General features: G+C 41.8%; 1 long non-coding RNA gene across 1 annotated transcript in view; it reads right to left on the bottom strand.

Annotated features, from left to right (window-relative positions):
• Window positions 1–269: 269 nt before the first annotated feature.
• The window catches only part of LOC135228577 (uncharacterized), a 35,621-nt gene continuing 27,528 nt past the window's right edge, over window positions 270–8,362 (bottom strand). Inside the window, exon 4 of the long non-coding RNA XR_010319147.1 lies at window positions 270–3,940. This is a non-coding gene — a long non-coding RNA (uncharacterized LOC135228577). The remainder of the gene's footprint in view (window positions 3,941–8,362) is intronic.

Raw genomic sequence — 8,362 nt, 5'->3', positions numbered from 1 at the left:
AAGATAAAGTTTGTCTTTCACATGTATTCTTACTCAGGAAAAGACAAGGACCCTTTGTGTCAGATTGGCAATTGGTAACAGGCCTTCCTCTTTTTCGCTGACCCTCTACTTTACCAAGCCTAATGTCCTTCTACAGGGACTGATCCCTCCTGATAACATGTCCAAAGTGTGTGATTGGAGAGTGGATGAAGCAGACATAGCACTTAAGAAACACTTACAAACAGTGCAGTGTTTTCATGAGCATCACCGAGTAGCACGTGCATTCGTTATTATGAACCATTATATGTATTTAAGTAAAAATTTTAATATAATAGGCTGTCTTAGTCATTTAGTGCTGTTATAACAGAAATACCACAAGTGGATGGCTTTAACAAAGACAAGTTTATTCTCTCACAGTCCCGTAGGCTAGAAGTCTGAGTTCAGGGTGCCGGCTCCAGGGGAAGGCTTTCTCTCTCTGTCAGCTCAGGAGGAAGGGCCTTGTCTTCAGTCTTCCCTTGGTCTGAGAGTATCTCAGCGCAGGAACTTCAGGTCCAAAGGATGTGTTCTGCTCCCGGCACCACTTTCTTGGCGGCGTAAGGCCCCCAACTCTCTGCTTCCCTTTCTATCTTTAGAGAGAAAAAAGGTGGTGCAGGCTACACCCTAGGGAAACTCACTTTACATTGGATTAGGGAGGTGATCTGAGTAAGGGTGGCATTACAATCCCACCCTAATCCTTTTAACAGAAAATTACAATCACAAAATGGAGGACAACCACAGAATACTGAGAATCATGGCCTAGCCAAGTTGATACACACATTTTGGGGGGGGGGGGCGGACATAATTCAATTCATGACATAGGCTTTAGGGCGGTCTGTTCTTAAATACAAGGTGCCACAAGTCAGATGTTCGTAACACAGGGACTGCTTGTATACAATATGATGGTCACAGAATGTCCAAATCACATAACGTTCTATGTGGACGTATCGTGGACATTAAGAGAAGCATGACTATTACTGGGGGACCCCACAGGTGTGAGGTGTGGTTCCGTTGAAGAGGAATGAGACAGATCCTTGTTGTGAAAGGGCTCACAGGACAATAAAGAAGACAGATATGTCACAATCAGAGTGTAATAAGTGAAGGCTGAAATTTTAACCTGACTTGTTCACAGCTGTATCCACAGTGCCTAGAATAGGCCAGAGTGAGTACCATACAGGCACTCAGTGAATGTTAATGAATGAAGTTAACATAAAAGCCAGTTCTTTGGGAGCACGTGAGAAAATTGGCACTGCTTGAGGAGCGTCAAGAAAGACTTCATAAAGGATGCTGTAGAACCTTTGGGGGGTCCTGTCTAGTTCTCAAGATTTCACCTCTGGGGCTAACTCTCCAAGAGTTGCTAGAGGCTGCTCAGAGAGCAAGATGGAGCCCTTAGTACAATATTGCATTTGAAGAAAATTCAAACTACGCTCATTTGAAACAGTCTGAAGAGTCTCCCATCATGTGCAGATTTTGAAATAATGTGCATGAATCTCTTCTCATCCCCAATTAAAAAAAAAATTTTTAATTGTGTAAGTCCATCATTTACCATTTCGCCACCTGGCGGCACTGCTACAGCTGATAAACAAAAACACTGTCCTTTTTAGGTAGTCTTGTGACCACACATCCCAACTTCTGTGACTGATTCCACATTCATTGTTATAATTAAAACTCTCTCTAATATCCTGCCATCGTCAATCAAGCTTTTTTTTTAAGCATTGGTGCTGATGCTGAAAACGTGCTCAAAAATAACTTAGAAGGGGAAGCTAAATGTGATAAAACCATGGTATGTTGTGCTGTTGATTTAGGAGAGAACAGCCTGTAAAATATTAGAGATAATAAAAAATATTAGATGGTGATAACATTAAAGATCATATCTGTACAGTCAGGCTTGCTCTGCTTCTCGATAGAATGGAATCTCCAATAGGGCAAGGATACTGCTGAATCCCAGCACCTAGCACAGTGCCTGGCACGTAGTAGGCAAAAAATAGGTATTTGTCGAATAAATAATAAGTGAACATGGAGAAAAACAATTACTTAATGCCCCGAACCATATATTCCCTCATCTTTACCCATGCACAGAGGCTAACAACAAGTTTCTGATACCAAATTCTCAGGAGGGAGCTTCTGAATAGTCCATCTCAGGTTAGCTGCTTATTCCTGGTCTAATCAACTGCCCCAGCGAATAGTGCCACATACAACAAATGGCTCCCAGAGGCTCCCTATGGGAGGGGTGAAGTGGGTGGGTGGGTGGTAAGCCAAAACTAACTGTAAAGTATCTGAATAATAGTTCTTCCACACATATACAATTATTTCTCAAGTATTTGGAGATGCTGCTGTGATTATTGTTGTTGTTAGGTGCTGTTGAGTTGTACAACAGAACGAAACACTGCCTGGTCCTGTGCCATTCTCACAATCGTTGTTATGCTTGAGCCCGTTGTTGCAGCCATTGTGCCAATCCATCTTATTAAGGGTCTTCCTCTTTTTCATCGGCCGTCTACCAAGCATGATGTCCTTCTCCAGGGACTGATCCCACCTGGTAACATGTATGTGAGATGCAGTCTCACCATCCTTGCTTCTAAGGAGCATTCTGGTTGTAGTTCTTCCAAGACAGATTTGTTCATTCTTTTGGCAGTTGCAATGATTAAGAACATGTGTCAACTTGGCTGGGCCATGATTCTCAGTGTTTTGGCAGTTGTATAATGTGATCACTTCCCTGTTGAAATTTGATATGTGATCACCCCATGATGGAATCTGCTGAGTGGTACTGGCGGAGGCAGGGCCTGTGGCAGCTCACTATCCACTCAACTTTCATCTCTCTGCCCTGTACCGCGTATTTCCTTCCTGCTCACCTTGCCAAAGTTTTTTGGCTTGTTCTGGATTCAGCAGCTGCCTCTTGTCTAACATCTTGTTCTTGGGCCTTGAGGTAGAAGCTTACTTGTTGATCTTGGGATTCGTCAATCTTCACAGCCTGTGAGCAGGAGTCCTGCTCCTCAACCTGCCAATCTTGGGTTTGACAGCCTCTGCAGCTAAATGAATCAGGAGAAACCTTGAGGTATTGCCTGCCGACCTTGGGATTCCTCAGCATTCACAGCTTGTAAGTGGGAACCCTGCTCTCTGACCTGACAATCTATGGTTCACCAGCTTCTATGGCTCCCTGAATTGGGAGAGGTCTCTATCCTGATCCACAGACTTGGGACGTTCCAACCTCCACAATCACATGAGCTGTTTCCTTGATATAAATTTCTCTATATATATATTTATATGTGTTACTGGTTTTGCTTCTCTAGAGAACACAGCCTAAGACAGCAGTCCATGGTATATTCAATATCCTTTGCCAAAACCACAATTCAAAGGCGTCAATTCTTCTTCAGTCTTCCTTATTCATTGTCTAGTTTTCACAAGCATATGAAGAAGTTGAAAATACACAGCTTGGGTCAGGCACACCTTAGTCCTTAAAGTGACATCTTTGCCTTTTTACACTTTAAAGAGATCCTTTGCAGCAGATTTGCCCAAAGCAATGCTTCATTTGATTTCCTGACTACTGCTTCCATGGGCATTGATTGTGGATCCAAGTAAAATGAAATCTTTGACAACTTCAGTCTTTTCTCTGTTATCATGATGTCACTTATTGGTCCAGTTGTGAGAATTTTTGTTTTCCTTATGTTGAGGTGTAATCGACACTGAAGGCTGTAGTCCTTGATCTTCATCACATTTTTTTGTCAGAGTGTTCTTGAATTCACAACAGCTCTTTGTCACTATATATACTTTCAATCAATAGTCCTAAAGGTACATGTGCAATCACGTGGTGATCAGCAGAAAAACTGACGTTATGGGGATCCTTATGCTTGGCATCATTTAGAACCCGAGAAGAGGCATATGTCCAGGGGAGAGGAATCAGAGTGGTGGTGCATCCGGAAATTAATTCCTGGGAAGAAGAAATGATGCATATTAAAACCGTCAGTCTGGAGAAAAGCAGACTGGAGAAAACAGTGGGACCTGTTTTCAAAGAACAAAGACTTTTTTCCTTTTTGTGCTATAAGCCAGTCGAGGAAGCACTGGACAGAGGCACAAAGGAGCAGATTTCTGATTTCAACTCAGTGTACAAAGTAATTTTTTAACCATGAGAATGCTTTAAAAATGGAACAGTCTACTTTTAATGAAATAAGTATTTCGCCATGAAAATATACAGACAGAAGCTGACTGATGGTAGGAAGGATTCCAGAATTTGGAGGAGAGTTGAGTCCCTAGGTGGTACCAATGGTTAACACGCTATTGGACTATCTGAGCTCTATCTGGGCTATAACTTCTTTCATCCCAACATTCTCCATCTCTCTAATGCCTGAAGCTGTAAAGTTCTCTATGTAAATAATTATTCACTGTAAACTTGGTTTGATACCCATTAGTGTTGTGTCCTCCAGGGGAAATAGAAACAAATCTGATAAAGTAACTGTTGAGTGTTGTTAAGAGAGTCCCACAACCCTCAAAGGAGGAGATGTTATCTTAGGTTATAGTGACAGGTGCCAGAACAGATCGTCAGGTACTCGGGAGCCTAAACTCAGGGGTCCGCACTCTCATTTGTGTATTATATTAGAGAAGTACCCTGGTAAATCCAGATCAAATTCAACAATTACTGCAACAGAGCCTTGTTTCGAGTTAATATTTACAACAATGACAAAAAAGAAAAAAAAAAGAGCAGCTACTGAGGCTGCTTATGTACAACCAAATGCCTCATAGAATTTGGTTTTGGGTTTGGAGGTATAGGGTCATGGTTTCATGAAACATCCCAGTTAATTGGCCTAATAACGTGGTTAGTGCTTCTCTTCTACCTCCTAGTTTGTTGTGAAGTGCCTGGGGTCCTAGAGGCTTACAAGCAGCCATCCAAGGCACAACAGTTGGTCTCTATTCACCTGGAGCAACAGAGGAAAAGGACAGTCAGGAATAGAAGGAGGATATGGAATGTGTGGCTAATTGCCTCCATGAACAACTGCCTCCTCTGCCATGAGACCAGAAGAACTGAATGGTGCCCGGCTGCCATTACTAAACATTTTGATCCAAGATTCCATAGAAGAATCCTGATCAAAATGGGGAAAATGTAGAACAGAATTACAAATCCTTATGGCCTCTAGACTTTCTGGAGCCAGGGAGGATAGATAAAGCCCTGAAACTATTGCCCTGAGATAATCTTTAAACCTTAAACCAAAAATATCCCCTGAAGCCATCTTAAAACGGAACAATAGTTTAGCTTAACTAGTTTTAAAAAAGGCCTGCCTTGAGCATTATGCTCTTTTAAGATCTTTCTATATGGGATCAAATTGACAATAGCAACTCAAAAGATTAGATAGACCCTTAGGGGTCATTGATTTAAGTTGATGAAGGAGGAACAACTCAGAAAGGAAGGTGAGGATGGTTGTACAACTCAAAGAATGTAATCAATGTCATGAAATTATACATGTAGAAACTGTTGAATTGGTATATTTTTGCTGTATTTATTCCCAACAACAACAACAAAATAAATAAAATTTAGAAAAAAAAAAATTAATGACTCCACTGAGGGGCACTGAGTTTCTGTTAATGGTGGTGGAATAATCTAGAAACAGCGGTGAGCACAACATGATGAAAGTAATCAATATCACTGCATTGTACATGTTAAAAATGTTGAATTGGCAAACATTTTGTTATACATATTTTTACCACAATAAAACAATTTAAAGAATTAATGACATCAATCTTTGGTTTTTACTTTTACTCCTTTGATTTCTCTTTTCCTTTTTCATTAAGACTTGTGAAAATTAAAACAAGGTGTAGAGAAGCAGACAATTCTTATACTTTGGGCTTGGAAGATAAATTGGTACAAGCAATTTGGCCACAGCTATCAAAATGTTAAGTGCATTTGACCCAGCAATTCCACTTGAGGAAATTTACTTTCCAAGCCCACTCTCAGACAGGTAAAGAATATGTGCAGCAAAGGTCATTGTAGCAAAAGATAAAAAATGCCCCTAACGTCCATCAACAGGGGACTGTTTAATAAGGTATGGCATGCTCAAAAAACGATCAGTGTGAAGGCGGGGCTGAAATGCTACACCACTGTGAGAAGAAAGAAGGAGATCTCTATGTACTGACTTGGAACTGGCTCCAAGGTACATTGTTATGTGACAGAAGCAAGGTATGGAACTTTGTGTGTGTATTTTTTTAAGGCATCTAAGTTAACACATGTGTGGTAGGCAGTTTCTAACGATTCCTGCTGCCTGGTATTCATGCTATTTTGTAATCCCCTCTCCTTGAATGTGGGCTTAACCTAGCAACTTGCTTCTGATAAATTACCAGTACCAGTGGCCATCAAGTTGACTCCAACTCATGGCAACCGCGTGTGTGTTAGAGTAGAACTGTGCTCCACAGGGTTGTCAATGGCTGAATTTTCTGAAGTAGGTGGCCAGGCCTTCCCAGGCATCTCTGGATGAACTTGGAGTGTGTTAAACTTTTACACCACCCAGGAACTCCCTTCTAGTGAATAGAATACAGCAAAAGTAATGGGGTGTCATTTCTGAGATCAGGTTACAAAAAGACTTTGGCTTCTCACCTTGTTGCCTTGTCTTCTCATTGGTTCACTCTGATGAAGCCACCCAGTAACCTAGTGCCGTCAAGTCGATTCCGACTCAAAGCGACTCCATAGGACAGAGAAGAACTGCCCCATGGGGTTTCCAAGAAGCACCTGGCAGATTCGAACTGCCGACCCTTTGGTTAGCAGCTGTAGCACTTAACCACTATGCCACCAGGTTTTACCATGTTATGAGTTGCTCTATGGAGAAACCCACACAACAAGGAACTGAGGGTAGCCATCAGACCAACACCCTGTGAGGAAGTGAATCCTGCTAACAACCACTTGAGGGAGCTTGAAAGCAGAGTGTGTTTAGAAGTAGAGTCTCCCCCAGTCAGCCTAGAGATTACTGCAACCCTAGTCAACATTTTAATTGCAGTCTTGCGAGAGACCCTGAGCCAGAGAACCCAGCTAAGCTGCGCCTGGATTCCCGACCCACAGGAGCCGTGAGGTAATAAATGTTGGTGGTTTTAAGCCACAAAATTTGGGGGCAGTTTGTTACACAGCAGTAGATAACTAATGTTATTGTTGTCAGGCGCTGTTGAGTCGGTTCCAACTCATAGCGACCTTATGTAAAACAGAATGAAACGTTGCCTGGTCCTGAGCCATCCTCACAATAGTAGGTATGTTTGAACCTATTGTTGCAGCCACTGTGTCAGTCCATCTCATTGAGGGTCTTCCTCTTTCTTGCTGACCCTCTATCATAATGTCCTTCTCTAGGGACTGGTCCCTCCTGATAACATGTCCAAAGTATGTGAGACAAAGTCTCGCCATCCTCACTTCTAAGGAGCATTCTGGCTGTGCTTCTTCCAAGACAGACTTGTTTGTTCTTCTGGCAGTCCATGGCATATCCAATATACTATAACTAATATAACATGTATATTTGTTTATGCATATACATAAATATATTTCTTTAAAACCTGGCAACTGTACTTGCCACCAAGAAAGGGAACTTAGGATTCTGAAGGTCAGGGTAGGAGGAAACACTTTTCACTGTGTACCATTTGGACTATTTGAATGTAATGCTTTTTTAGCAACAACAACACAGACAAATGAATAAGAATATTTTAAAAATTCTCCAGGAACAATTTCAAGTATCTATTTATAAAATTCTCATATGAATTTTTTTCCTATGTCTACATGCATTTGCTATTCACTCACAAAGAAGATTTTACATTCCTTCTTTAACTTGAGCTTGTATCTCATCACTTCAGATCAAAAAGAGGCTCTCTATCCTTTCACCTTTTTTGAAGATAGGAAAAATACCTTCTTTTTCAACCTCATAGCCTGCCTCTCCCAGGCTAGCTCCCCTGTGTACCAGCCACACCACAACTTCCAGTTCCCCCACTGTGCCCTGTTGCTTCTGGGCTCTGTCCCTTAACTCATACCTTCTCTCTGCTTAGAATACGTTTCTTCCAAGGTTCTTACCCCTACTAATTCCTGCGCAAAATATAAAACCCAACTCCAGGCTCTTCCTCTGATGCCCTTGAGCCCACCCCTACACCAGCCCACCTCATGTGCTTACCCTATGATCCAGCAATTATGTTCCTGGTATGTACCCCAAATAAGTTTGTCCCTCAGTCCTTTGGGGATAGTGGTTAAGAGCTAAGGCTGCTAACCAAAAGGTCTGCAGTTTGAATCCACCGGGTGCTTCTTGGAAACCCTATGGAAGAGTTGTACTCTGTCCTATAAGGTCGCTATGAGTCAGAATCAACATGACAGCAATGGGTTTGGTTTGGATTCTTTTGTATT

This window comes from Loxodonta africana, chromosome 23 (genome assembly GCF_030014295.1).
Source record: "Loxodonta africana isolate mLoxAfr1 chromosome 23, mLoxAfr1.hap2, whole genome shotgun sequence".
Lineage (NCBI taxonomy): Eukaryota > Metazoa > Chordata > Mammalia > Proboscidea > Elephantidae > Loxodonta > Loxodonta africana.
This window is presented reverse-complemented; position numbering and strand designations above follow the sequence as displayed.